The following is a 15,138-nucleotide window of genomic DNA, read 5'->3' as shown; positions in this document are numbered from 1 at the left end:
CAGATTCCACATCTTGAAGGGGGGATTCCTATACTAGACCAACATGTGGAATCTTCTTCTGAAGAACAATCTCCCCTGCATGACACTCCAACCACGGATGATGCTTTAAGTGATGTAATTGATAGAATTGGGAGACTCAATCTTGATTCAAACCCAACTCAATCAACAGAGCAGCCTGGACCATCTCAGAAAGGTCCCCCAAAATGGCTGACAAAGACACTTGAAAGTGTTCATCCTGATGAAATTGGAAAAACAGGAACCAGAAATACAAACCGACAAGATGGAGGTGATGTAGATAACTCTAATTCACCTGTTGATATGGATGTTACTTATGATTGTGAATTTAACTTGTCTACAGATTTTGAACCAACTTCCTTCAAAGAAGGTTCTTCTCATGATGAATGGAAAGAAGCGATGCAGAAGGAGTATGATGCCCTCATAAAGAATGGCACTTGGAAGCTAGTTGATCCTCCATTTGGAACCAAACCAATTGGCTGCAAGTGGGTCTACAAGAACAAGTACAAAGCTGATGGCTCACTTGACAAGCACAAAGCTAGGCTTGTGGCAAAATGTTTTGCACAAAAGGAAGGGGTCGATTATGAGGAAACTTTTGCCCCCACAGCAAAATGGGCAACCATCCGGACACTCTTTGCACTAACTTCTCAGAACAGTTGGAAAGTCCATCAAATGGATGTAAAAATTGCATTCTTGAATGGAGATCTAAAAGAGAATGTTTTTATGTCCCATCCTGAAGGATTTGCTGTGAAAGGATATGAACATAAAGTATGCAAACTTGTGAAGTCCTTGTATGGCCTCAAACAAGCACCATGAGCCTGGTATGAAAAACTAACTGAGCAACTTCTGAAACTCAACTTCAAACATTTTGATCTTGATGATGCAACTTTATTTGTCAAGAAAGTTGGCAAAACAGTTGTATATCTTGTGGTATATGTAGATGATCTTTTAATGACAGGGAACAATGAAAGCTATATTGCATCCATAAAGAAAGAATTAGGAAAAAGTTTTGAAATGACTGATTTGGGCTATGTTCATTACTATCTTGGCATTGAAGTAACCCAATATCCAAAATCCATATTTCTTTCTCAAAAGAGATACATTGGAGATTTGTTAAACAGATTTGGCATGACAGAGTGCAATCCTCTTTCTACTCCAATGGAACAAAACTTGAAGCTCACATCTATTCAAGGAAAGGAATTTGAGGATGCAACAAAGTATAGACAACTTATAGGAAGTCTCATCTACCTCACTACTACCAGACCAGACATTTCATTTGCTGTTGGAATCCTCTCCAAGTTTATGCAAAAGCCTTGTGAGGGACATTGGTCTGCTGCAAAAAGAGTTCTAAGGTACTTGAAGGGAACTCAAGACCTTGGAATCAAGTATACACAGGTGGACGACTTCAACTTGATTGGATACTCTCATTCAGACTTCGATGGAGACAAAGAAACTGGGGTATCTACTTCAGGATATGCTATGAGTCTTGGATCAGGAGCTGTCTCCTGGAGATCACGCAAACAATCAGTACCAGTAGATTCCACAACAGAAGCAGAATATGTGGTAGCAGCTGAAGCAACGAAAGAAATTGTGTGGCTCAGGAAAATTCTTGAAGATTTGCAGGTAAAACAAATACAATCAACTCCACTCATGATTGATAACGCCTCTACAATAAAGTTGGCCAAGAACCCAAAGTTCCATGATTGTACTAAGCACATCAATACTAAATATCATCTGATCCGACATCATGTTGAGGCCAAAACAATCCATCTCCGTCATTGTTCCACAAACGAGCAAATTGCAGACATCTTCACCAAAGCGCTTGGAAGAGAAAAGCTTGAAAGATTCAGAACGATGCTTGGACTCACCAACATCCCTTCAGATTAAGGGGGGGAATGTTGACACCTAATCCTCAACGGATGGGTGAACTTGACAGTCATCAAGAAGATGAACTAATCCATCATATTTATGTATATAAATGTTAGTTAGCTTATGAATAATCAATCACATTTTCTTCCGCTCATTCATTCTGCAGTTACCCTGGCCTGACAGCATGTAATAGATAATTAAGAAGTAGGAGGTCTTTCTAGAAATTTTTGTGGATAGAAGTAGAGAAGAAGAGTTTGTTTGATATCAATTCTAACATCGTTCTCCCTCACCAATAAAAATGAGTTTAACATTGTTTCCGCAACTGAGATTTCTTTAAGAAAATGAATTCTATCTCTAAGTAACACCAAGGAGGGGCAATATAAGAAATGGGCGGAGGATTTAATAGAATAGAACCCACATACACTAAGAGGATTCACCAACACCCTCTTGTAGTGAACATCTTCAAACGACATTAATGGTTGGGTTTCTTTGAACTGCTAAAAGGATATGATGATGATATGATCACTCATGAATTTTCCATGGAATTTCATCCTCAAGGGGAAAATAGTGCCACTACTATTGTCACAGGATTATCCATCTCCTTAAATCATGAAACCATAAGTAGAGTGAACATCTTACCCTTGGTAGTTTGATACAACAAGGAGGATAAGGAAGTAAGTGTTACAACCAAGAAGAGCTTCTTCATTCAAAGAGAGAAGCCCATAGAATATAAGAATGAACTAAGAAGAGAAATCTTACCATAACCCTAAGATGAGGTGGCTTATCACATCCTCAACTATATATGTTGTGAAGGGAGGTTGAGTGTGGTATATGCCTATCATTTTTGGTTACTTCATGAGTTAATATTCAAAGAAAAATTACCTCTGCCTTAAAGAATTGGTGTTCCCCATTTCCTCCTACACTCAATCATTGAAACGTGCCAGAAGGTGGGGGAACGAAAGCATCAAGACATAGCCCACCATGGCCTCATCAAGTTAATTTTGATGGATTATTTGAGCCACTTAAGGAACCTTGTCCTCTGGACTGGTTTTGTGGACATGGACAGAGAGATATTCATTGAAACCAAAGCCAACACACCTAGAGAAACACAAGCCTCTAGAACTGGAGATAGGGTAGGAAAAACAGGAAAAGAAGAGGTTCGAAGAATAGAGGAAAAAGAAACAAAGCTTAAGAAGGAAGAAGAAGAAAAATAAGTAGAAGAAAAAGGAAGCCCTGAGAAGACTTCTAAACCCCAAGGAAAAAAGAAGCAAGGTCATCACTGAAGTCCTTCTCTATGGAATTCATAGCAAGAAGTGGCTATCGCATTGGCCACATTGATCACACCTTTCAAGCCCAAAAGGAGGCTATCGAGGAAAGGTCCCCTATATTACAAAGAAAAGGAAGAGCACCAGGGTCAGGCAGTGGAAATCACAACCTCCTTCAGTGGTCCCTATCACTATTGAGGAGTCACCCAGTAAAAAGAGAGAAGTAGGGCCTAATGAAGAAAAAAATGAGGAGATTACCTCTCCTAAGGGAAAAATAAAATGAACTGTGGCATATGATAGAAGGCCCACCACCAGGGCAGTAACCTTTAAGAAACCTAAGACATAATTTTCCCTTGAGAAAGTAGAAAAGGAGGAGCTACAGGAGAGACAGGGGCAACTACATGAGAAATAGGAAATTCTATAGGAGAAGAAAAATAAACTATTGGAAGGAACAACCACCATAAAAGAAAATGAAAAAGGAGTCTAAGAGCCTCAAGAACCTCATCCACAACCCATCTTAGGGACCTATTACAAATTTACTGAGGGAGGAAGTATCATACTTGAAACGTTTGTTGTCCCACACCTCTATGAGTTGGAAATAGAAAGAGGCAAAACATATGGGTGGATGTAAATTTCCAAATCTAAGAATGTCGAAGATGTGGACCTCATGGAGGATAAATTCATTGAAATGAGCAATCAGTTGAGTGATTTGAGATTAAGAGACTCAATTATGAGGTAGAAGCTATAGATTGAAAACATAAGGTTGAGAGAGAAACAACAATAGAAAAAACACAACTTGTCACTATGTCAAGTCTCTCTATGGAAACGATACAGTGCAGGAAACCATCAAAATCCTATGTTATTTTTCTTAAGGAATAGTGGATTCAATTCCAAATTGAGACACTACAACAGTATGGATATTCTCCTTTTAAATACCACGAGCAATTTATTGAGTTTTGCAAATAATCTAGTATCAAGAAGATAGGGCAAGGTAGTTGAATTCTCTATGCACAATTTCATTCTAGCATATATGAATTTATGCGATCCCAATTCAAGATTGGGAGACATGAAACTAATTTCATTAGCATCTTGGTTGACTCATCAAGAGGCAGTGGTTGAGGAAGTGAAAAAGGTGATGACAAAAGAAGAGAAGGAACCCTTATATATCAAAGCAAAGCTAGTAAGACCTAAGGTTGTCATCAACAATCATAACCTTATTGCCTCTTATCCTACCTAGATAAATAGAAACCCAAGATAAAACTATTCTACCTTTTGAGAACAATTTTAGGATGTCAGGAACAAAGATTCTACATTCTTGTCAGAGAATATGTCATGCCTTACCCCCCAGTCTACAAATCAAAGAGTATCATTCTCCTTAAAAGCTAAGGAATTCCTTGGAAAGAACCCCATTATATAAAAGAATCATGCAAAGACTAAAAATAAAATGGATAGGACTCAAACACAATCTAACTTTCTTGTTTTGCATACAACAAGAAGGGAACCAAGCAAAGAAACAAAAGGTATGGATAGAGATAGAGGAAAATGCCAATTTTTATTGATAGGAAGGCGCACCAACTAAGGTGCCTTAGGATGTGAGAGAGGCTACCAAGGTGATGAATGAGATTCATATGAATGAATAAGTTTCTCATAGGATGAGAAACATATTCAACAGGGGGGTGATGATGTGTCTCATCAATAGGTATATCTTAAACTTAATTATGCTATACTCCAACCTTAAAACTATCGTTTTCTCAAATTAATTCACATTTTTTGTTATAATATGCTCAATAAGAAGAGTAAAAGGTGTTTTGCATAGTACATGTCTTAATTGTGATTAAACTAAAAGAAAAAGAAGCATTTTTTAGGCATTTACTATGCAGGTGCTTGATGAAGAAAACCAAGAGGGAACCTAAGGGGGCTTGTCCACCTCCTTAAATCTCTAGCTTGGCTTGAGATCACCAAATCCTCACTCACAAGCTTGAATTCACTGATAGTTGAGTAACTTCAAGTGCATGAGAAGCTCAACAAGGATAAGATCCACAATTTTTTATATCAAGGAGGGAATCATTCCTGTTTTCAAGGGAGTTTCTATCACCTACCCTTTCTTGTAAATAAACGAGCTAAAAGGATCATTACGATTCAAATTTTTTATTTAACTAAGAGTAGATATTAATCCCAGGGCTTGACATTGTCACTGTTAATTTTCATGTAATGTATGAGACTACTATTTTTTGATAATGAGAAGTTGCTTATTAAGATACATCTGAGCTAAAAGCATCATTAGGATTCTTTGGTCCCTACTGTCACTCACTACATTAGAAGGTTATTAGTTGACTAGAGTGTAGAAAAGAAGTGAAGCTTGAAGTCATTTCCCAAGCCACTGAAGCTCTTACAGTCGAATCAGACCCTCTCCACTGCATAATGCTCATGATAAGCTTTCAAATGATATATAGAAGTCCAAAAATGGACTTCTAGATTAGAACTTAGAGTATTTTGAAGATGGGGGTTCTATTTCCTTGAAATGAAATAGAGGAGCACATTGGAGAGCCTTGAGCACAACAAATCCTACATTCTCACAATCCTGCATATCGGCCATATCGCATCTCGCATTCCCGTAGTCATAGAGTCCCACAATCCCGTAGTCTCGCAATCCTGCATTCCTGCAATCCCGTTATCCAACATTCTAGCAGTCCCGTAGGTTCTGTAGTACTACGATCACATAGTCCTACAGTCCTGCTATCTCGCAGTCTTGCAATCCCACATGGCCCCGACAATACTTGATGGTCCATCCTTAAGGAATTGCAAGGGGAAAGCACACCGATAGTGTTAAACCACCAAGGATGGCAGAGGCGGATTTAAACTGAAAATGATTGAAAAACCAAGGGTAGGTGGCCTCCTCTTTCTCTCTCCTTTAAGGGGTTACATGGTAGACTACCCATAGTCCTGCAGTCTCGCAGTCCTGCAACATCACGAGATATCACTGATTTGTCCAGTGTAAAAGCATCGAGGGAGGATGAAAAATATTTACAAAGGAAATGCATAGAAAAACCAAGGCCAGGAAGACCCTTTCTCTCTCCATGTGGTAGTATGGAAGGTGACGTGGCCACACAGGGGACACATGTCACTCAGTCTTGGAATTTTTAGGGATCCTATAGGGCCATTTTTGAGTGACACATGTCACCAGTCACAAGGTGACATGTGGCAATGATAATGTCACCCCACAGATCGATGATCGAAGATCGCACGAAGTAAAATCTTATTCCTCCACTGATGCTCCTTCTTGGCCGACGATTATGATATGTGAGGGACCCCCCTGGATGCGATATGTCATGGGTTATATTTTATAAGGATTTCACATCTAGAATATTGGCTAGCATGGTAAAGGAAGTATCAAAGGTTTTCAGTGTTATAAATTGAAGGCCCCCCTGGACAGTAGTGGAAAGCCTCAGCACCTAAAGGGCTAAGCACTTGGTTCAAGCCCCCGATCATATTAAGGAAGTCGTAGAAAGGGTATGAAATAATGAGGGATTAAAGGGAAGTTAGAACTCACATGTTTCGTCTTATTTATGTTTTAAAGGCTTGCACCCAATAGACTACTTGTTACGTCATAAAATGCATCCCTAGGTGTATCAGAGTGCCAAAAAGGATTGCGCAGAGCTTTAAAGGACGTATGGGTTGGCAGCTGGGGTGTTGAATGGAAGTATGGAGCATTCGAGCCAGGTATGGGCAAATTCAAGATAAGGCCCTCTCATAGCACGCATCGAGAGTCAGCACCGAAGGAATTTAATGGAGAATGGATAGTGAACCTTCTTAGCAGTAGAAAAGCGCAGGATGACAAAGACATGCCTTGATAAGAAGCCTTCACAGGAACCGAAAAGGACCTCTTCCTCCATGTTCCTCCTGTTTCTTATTATTTTTTGTATTTTCTTATTTCCAAGAAAGGGAGCAGATCTTGATGGTAATATTTGGGCAACAAAGACTTACACTCGCCGAGACAGCTGGTCTAGAAAACAGCTGGAGTTGAGGCCAAGTTATTTGTTTTAACTGTAACCCAAGCTCCTCCTCTCTTTAGATAAATAAGGGAAAGCAACATTATATGGGAGCATGGTTCTAGAATTTCTCACCCATAGGGTTTGATTTTGAGAAGACATTTTAGTTCAATTTTTTTATAATGGGGGCTTCACTGATATCGTACTGAATTTATTGTCTCCTTATTTAGATCCTTTAAGATAAATGGAATTTAATTTTTTATTCCAAGCATGATTAATGTGCAGAATGTTTCTCTTGGTAATCCCATCTCATTTGTGTTTTTCCTCATTTGAAACAATATAATGAATGCAGTTGGTTCCTCTCTAATCTCTGGATTTATCTTAGCTTCTCAATAGAAGACATTATTTTTGTTATCATATACCTAATTCTGTTATTCACTAGCATTGCAGTACCTGTAAAACTACAAATGTACTTGTGTATTTGATTAACTTGTAGGACCTGGGTTAGCCCAAATCTACGTTAGCTTTTGTTAGATAACAATACCCATGTCATGTTTTGTTTGAAACCTTCTTTTGCACCCCATTGTTTCTATCACTCCAACTCCTCCCTCTGCCATATTTGTATTGGAAAATATTTGCTTAGGATTCTGTGTTGTTTACATCCCTATACATCAAATTCCATATTTCTACTGGAACATTACTACTTAGGAATCTTTTTGTTAGAGCCCTATGCATCTATTTCCCTCCCTCCTCTCCTCCTCTAAAACCATTTCTACAACTTCAGTTTAAGCTATCTCTTTCTTGTGTGTTAGCCACAAGAAGAAGAGGCCATTTCTCTATGATATTTCCCCAATATACCCTCAGCATTTGGATCCATGTGTTGGCTTGAAACTACCTCAGTGAAGGCTTATTGAGCCAAGCCCATCCTATCACCTTTTTTACATGACAATTGGAGTGCTGAAAACCCCTCACATATTATCTCTTAAACACTCCTCTCTTTAAGATGTTTTATGCACTAGCCTACAATCAACCCAGAGGTTGTCTCTAGGAGGCTTTCTATCTCCCTTAGATTGTGTCATTATCAGGGAATGAATTTGAATATTTTTCCCCATGTACGACAAAATTTTACATTTCTTCTGTTAGGTGAGCAAGGGATGTGTGGTTTGAAGATCTCTCACCTTGTTGACTCCACTATCAATTTCATTATAAACACCCTATCGACTCCACTGTCTAGATATTAATTGTAAACACTCTAGTGGCTACATTTTTGAAGAAATGGAAGAGACAATCAAAGAGATGAAAAGCTCAATAAAGAGCTCCTTATATAGATTGATAAAACTAGAGTTAAAAAATATAAACCTTCAACGATAATATTCCACTTTTTCTGACGAAGAACAAGAAGTCAAGGCACATGAAGAAGAGGAGCATGAGCTTGATGTAATGCTAAATGATGATGGGGTGGATGATTGCTGCAAGCAGTTCTTCGATTTCATAATGGCTCAGTTGCAGAAGAGAAAGTATCTTCGGTCATCTAGGAAGACATCGATGGGACATGACCAAAACAAAGGAACTTCCTTAGAAGAGCCTCTCAAGCCAGCTAATAAGGTGAAGGGATTTTTAGATCCAAATTTCTTTAAGCCTGAAGTCCTCAAAGAAGAGAATTCACCCTCCCCTTCCTCGCCCATCTGTGAAGAAGGAAAACAAACAAGTAGTGTTTGTGGCTTCCCTAGCCAAGAGGATACTAGTCAAAACACTGCTTGTGAAAAAGAGGCAGATGCAAGCTTTCCTTGTGAATTCCATGACCTTGTGGCTGAGTACATGAGCTTATTCTTAACCCATCAATAGAGATTGTATTAATAACATGTGTCAAGTTCTTTATTTCAAGACCTTTCATGGTGCATGCTTGCTTTAATTTTCATTTTTCAGCAGTATGAAGGCATAAGGCCCAATACTCTAATGTTGGCCTGGCTCCATTGGAGGGTTGAACTCACTTAGGTGAATTAAGCCCTGTGCATAAGTAGGAATTTATATAAATAAGCTCACTAGCTGAGCATTTACTTTCTAGTTGGTAGGATTTATTTTTCCGCATTATAGATGGATGAGGAAATCCCTATGGAGATTTTCTGGTTGCAAAGTTCCATTATATATCTAACTACATGCCCAATGGTGAAGGATATTGGTCTACATGTTCTCAACACCTTGCCAGATTTAGTTTCCCAAAGTGCAGAAAAGAAGTAACGTTTTAACACATTTCCCAAGCCACTAAAGCTATCAAGGTCCAATTAGACTCTCTCCACTACATAATTATCACGATAATATTTCCAACGATATATAGAAGTCCAAAAATGGACTTCTAGATCAAAAGTTAGAGCAGTTTGAAGATGGGGGTTTCGTTGCCTTGAAATGAAAGAGAGGAGTACATTGGAGGGCCCCAAGCATAGCAAATCCCACATATCCACAATCCTGCATATCATCCATATCACATCCTGCATCCCGCAGGTCCTGCAGTACTGCGATCTCGCAGTCTCACAATCCCACGGTCCTGCAACATCACGCAATATTGCTGATTTGCGATCTAGTGTAAAAGTGTCAGAGGAGGCCGAAAAGGATTTACAAAGGAAATGCATGGAAAAACCAAGGCTAAGCAGACCCTTTCTCTCTCCTCCACGTCGTGGTACAGAAGGTGACGTGGCCACACGAGGGACACGTGTGTTATAGACATATTTGGGCATTGCAACCCTATTCACATAGGTCCATAAACCAAGGGCTTCTAAGCCCCTAAAAGTGTTTTTTCATATCCTAAAGGAACAAGGTCAGCTGATTACATCATTTCCCAAAAGTTCTCCCTGAAAGAACTGCTCAGAACTGGTCAAAATTGGACCATACAGACTACTCCATGCTGAGGGTGCAATGCATCTCACCTATTACACATAGAGGGTGTGATGCATACTGAAAAGCCCTCCTGTAGGGTGCGATGAGTGAGAGCAGACAAATGGCAGAAGTAGTATGTTAGGTGGAAACCTATAGAATCTTCTAGAAACTGCTCATTTGACACTTGCCTCTCTGAATTTTCCCAAGGATGGGCACAAGATCATGAAATCTCCAAGTGGAACCAAGAACTATTAGTGAAATGACACTAATAAAAATCCCAAAAGCTGACTCACCCACCTACAAATATCTATATATGGATCCCTCATCCTAGAGATCAGGGGGGCTGGAATTTTGTATTTTGTAAGCAAGTGTTGTTGGTTTCTCTGTGAAGCATTGTATTTTAGGGTGATCTAGCTTTTCATGAGGTGAAGAGGGCTTTCATGCTGGGAGGATGGCACTGGGTTAGACTGTTGGGTTGTAATCCTCTCTTCTACTACTTCTATAAATAAAGCTATTTGAGTTTTCCTCCATATGCTTGTATATCTTTGAATCTTGTATTTTTCTATGCATTTGTATGGTTAATATACATCTGATCCTATATTGTTTATGGTTATAGATCTCTATGCTTTGATGGTATTATGATGCTTTGACTCTACATGTAATCTTTGAAGCGGGAAAAGTGAGAAAAGAGTGGCGAAGCTCTATCAAAGGAGGGAGGAAACAAGCAAGGAGCCAATCAAAAGACTGAGGTTGGTACTCTCTACTTCTCTCTCATCTATCTCTCATAAAGGAAGACACAAGTAACTTTAGTTTGGTTGTTTCTAAGATAGCTACCTGTCTTAGTGGGACTAGTAGCTCCGAGTGGACACTATTTTTCCCGATAACAACGTGTCACTCAGTTTCAACATTTTTAGGGATCCTATAGGTCCATTACCAGGTGACATGTGTCACCACTCATAGGGTGACACATGGCAGTGATGACATCACCCTATAGATCAGCAATTGGCGATTACACAAAGTAAAATTTTATTCCTCTGCCAATGCTCCTTCCTGGCAGGCTATTGCGATATGAGGGGGATCCTCCCAAATGCAATATGTCATGCGTTATATTTTGTAAGGATTTCACATCTGGAATATTTGCCAACGTCATAAAGGAAGTATCAAAGGCTTTATGTATTATAAAGGAAAGCCCCCCCAAAATAGTTGTGGAAAGCCTTAGCACCTAAAGGACTAAACACTTGGTTCAATCCCCTAGTCATATGAAGGAAGTTGTGGAAAGGGGCTGAAATCATGAGGGCTTAAAGGGAAGTCGTAACTCGCATGTTTCATCTTATTTATGTGTTAAAGGCCCACACCCAACATAATACTTGTTACATCATAAAACACATCACTAGGTATCAGAGTGCTGGAAAGGATTGTGCAAAGCTTTAAATGATGTATAGGTCAGCAACTGGGGTGTTGAATGAAAATATTGAGCATTCAAGCTAGGTATGGGCACATTCAAGATAAGGCCCGTTCAAGCACGCATCCAGAGTCGGTGTCAAAGGCATTTAAGGGAGAATGGATAGTGAACCACCTCAGCAGTAGAAAAGAGCATGATGACAGAGACATGTCTTGACCAAAATTCTTCACAGGAACTGAAAGGACCTCTTCTAACATATTCCTCTTGTTTCTTATTATTTTATGTAGTTTCTTATTTCCAAGAAAGGGAGCAGATCTCGATGGTAATCTTTGGGAAATAGAGCCTTACATTGGCTGAGACAGTTAGTCTAGCAGATAGCTGGATCTTAGGCCAAGATATTTGTTTTAACTATAAGTCAAGCTCCTCCCCTCTTTAGATAAATAGGCAAAAGAAACATTATATGGGAGCCTGGTTCTATAATTTCTCACTTGCAAGTTCTGATTCTGAGAAGCCATTTTGGTTCAATTTTTTTTAATGGGGGCTTCACTGATATCGTGTTGAATGTATGGACTCGTTATTTGGACCCTTTAAGATAAATGGAATTTCCTTTTTGATTCCAGGCATGATTAATGTATAGCATGTTCCTCTCAGTAATCCCATCTCATTTGTGTTTTTCCTCATTTGAAACAATATAATGAATGCAATTGGTTCCTCTCTAATATTAGGATTTATCTTAGCTTCTCAATAGAAAACAGTACATGTGTTATCACAGACCTACATGTGTTATTCACTAGCATTGCAGTACCTGTAAAATTACATATTTACTTGTGTATTTGATTAACCTGTAGGACCTGGGTTATCTCGGATCTACGTTTTCTTTTGGAAGAGAATGATACCCATGTCATGTTTGGTCTGAAACCTTCTTTTAAACCCCGCTGTTTGTATCACTCCATCTCCTCCCTCTCCAATATTTCTATTGGAAAATATTTTCTTAGGATTTTGTGTTGCTTACAACCCTTTAAATTGAATTCCATATTTCTTCTAGGACATTTCTTCTTAGGATTATGTTCATTACAAACCTATGCATCTATTTCTGTCCTTCTTTTCCTCCTCTCCACCATTTATACAACCTCAGTTTAAGCTATCTCATTGTTGTGTGTCAGCCACTAGAAGAAGAGGCCGTTTCTCTTTGAGATTGCCCAATATAACCTCAGCATTTGGATCCATGTGTTGGCTTGAAACTACCTTAGTGAAAGCTTATTTAAGATGTCCTAGGCACTGGTCTACAATAAACCCAAACATTGTCTCTAGGAGGATTTCTATCTCCCCTGCAGAAATTGTGTTGCTAGTGTGATTTGAAGTGAAAACAATCACTCTTTGTATTTATTTCTTGTTCTTAGTTTAAATCATTTCGTGTCTTCCTTTTATTGGAGTAGATGTTAAGCTATAAAAACGTGCGATTGCAGGATTTACTATAACATCTATTGTGGGAGATGGTTGGAAATATTTCCAATCTCAATCTAAAAACATTTTGTTTACGATTTCTTGGAAACAAATAGATGCTAGTTCTCCTTATTCATATTTACTTTCTACAACTTAAGAGTTAGTTCAGTGATCAGAATTGCGTTGTGGCATAGAATAGAGGTTAATTAAATTTAACTTGTATTTTCAATCATAGTTTATATCATTGTTTTAATGATCAATTGATGCATGCATGTGGCTAGTTGTAGTGTTATGTTGATCTGCAGGGGAGGGTACCTGATCTTGTGCTAAAAAATATGCTCAAAAATTAAATTTGTTAGAATGGCTAAAAAAGGAACAACTAGATAGATATCAGTGATATGAATCCAATGAAATTAGTTTCTTGAAAAACGGACATCGTATGCTCTCGGAAATGAGTTTTGTTTGTTTGTGGAAATAGGTAAACAAATGGTTTTTAGCAGTGCAAGGTTACCTAGTCAGCAGTCTGTATAGTTGACTAGGCTTGTTGACTGGGCAGGGTGTCTAGGTTCCATGGGCCAATGGCAATGTGACACTTGGAAAGTTCTTTTTGGCTTCAATGTGGCGAATTTTCATTGGGTTGATGTGGACCAACCACAGGTTGCCACGTGACCCAACTAGAGGCTGTCATGTGGTACCTTGGTGGCCACTAGAAATTTTTTTAATGTCAAAAAACAACCGAGTGTAACCGAACACAAGTCCTCCTACATATAACTCGTGGACCTCACCAACAAATCAAATGTATTACTTGTTTATGTGAACGAAACAAATTTTATTTAAATTTTGAAGAAAATGCATTTAGTATGGGGAGGTAGCACCATGAACCCAACCCACAACCACATGTGTCCTTGGGGCAAGAACTAGGAGCTAATCAATAGGGGCTAGACTAGGGTCATATGAACCCAATGTGACTGAGGGTACGTTTTCAAGATTGAGAAGAAGTTTAAAGAGAAGAAGCAGGACTTTGGATCTATGAATCGAAAGCAAGGAAAAGGTGGCCCCAAACCATAGAAAAAAGGACCAAGCCAAGGCAGTGCTACCCAGGACAACCCATCAAAGTTGCAAGAAAAATAGAACACCCCAAAGATGAAGAAGGATATGGGAAAATGGTGTGAGTTCCATAAGATCTCCACTCACAATACAACTGAGTGTCAGGCCAAGTAGTCACTGGTGGCCGAGTTGAAGGCTTTTGAAATAGATGTAGGTTTCGACTCTAAATCAGAATGTGATAAGTGAACTGAAAAAGGGAAGAAAACCATCGATGAGGGTCCCAGTGCCACCATGGCCACCACCAAGATCCAGAAGATTGAGCTTGATGATATAGAGGATGGGGAACGCATCTTCCACTCATACATGTGGGTGAAGGGTTCTCAGCTGCAATTCATTGTCGACACCGAGAGCCAAAAGAACATCATTTCAGTAGAGGTAGTGAAGCGACTGGGCCTAAATACTCTAGCACATCCATAGTCATACACCATCTAGTGGCTTCACCAAGGATGAGATCTTCATGTTAGCCATCAGTGTCACCTTCCCTACAGAATCAAGCCCTTCACGGATGAGCTACTCTGTGATGTTTCTCCTCTTGAAGTTTGTGATGTATTATTAGGACAACCATACTTGTGGAGGTGAGATGTTGTATATGAGACCAAACCTCGATTTATGATTATTATTTTGGCTAAAAAGTTGTACAAGATACCAAAGGTAGCCCTGCCTAATGCCATCTCTTTGATCACTACAAAGAAATGTAATAAGATCATTTCCTAAACCAAGAATTTTTTTCCGTATGATTCACCCCTCTGGAAAGAAGAAGGTTGTGGCCACAACTTCTAGGCAGGTCTCCTCTAAACAACAGCAACAGATGGACAAGGTCATGTAGTAGTACAGGGATATTTTCGCCTCACCCACAAGGGTACCTCTCCACTATTAGGTCAAGCGCTCAATTGATCTAACCCTAGGCATGCCGCTACCCAATGGATCGATCTATCGAAGCTTCATTCTAGAGAATGATGAGATCAATAGGCATATTTGGGAACTATTGCAGGAAGGGCACATCAGCCCAAGCTAATCACCTTGTGGGATCCCGATTGTATTGGTACAAAATAAGGATGGGACTTGGAGGCTCTATATTGACTATCAAGCACTAAAAAAGATCATTGTCTAAAATAGGCACCCATCCCACTGATTGATGAACTTTTGGACCAGATCAAGGGGGGAAAATATTTTAGCA

Source organism: Pinus tabuliformis, chromosome 5_1, assembly GCF_031772625.1.
Source record: "Pinus tabuliformis cultivar Carrire ecotype Pingquan chromosome 5_1, CPIR1, whole genome shotgun sequence".
In the NCBI taxonomy this organism is placed as follows: Eukaryota; Viridiplantae; Streptophyta; class Pinopsida; order Pinales; family Pinaceae; genus Pinus; species Pinus tabuliformis.
Note: the sequence above shows the minus strand (reverse complement) of the source record.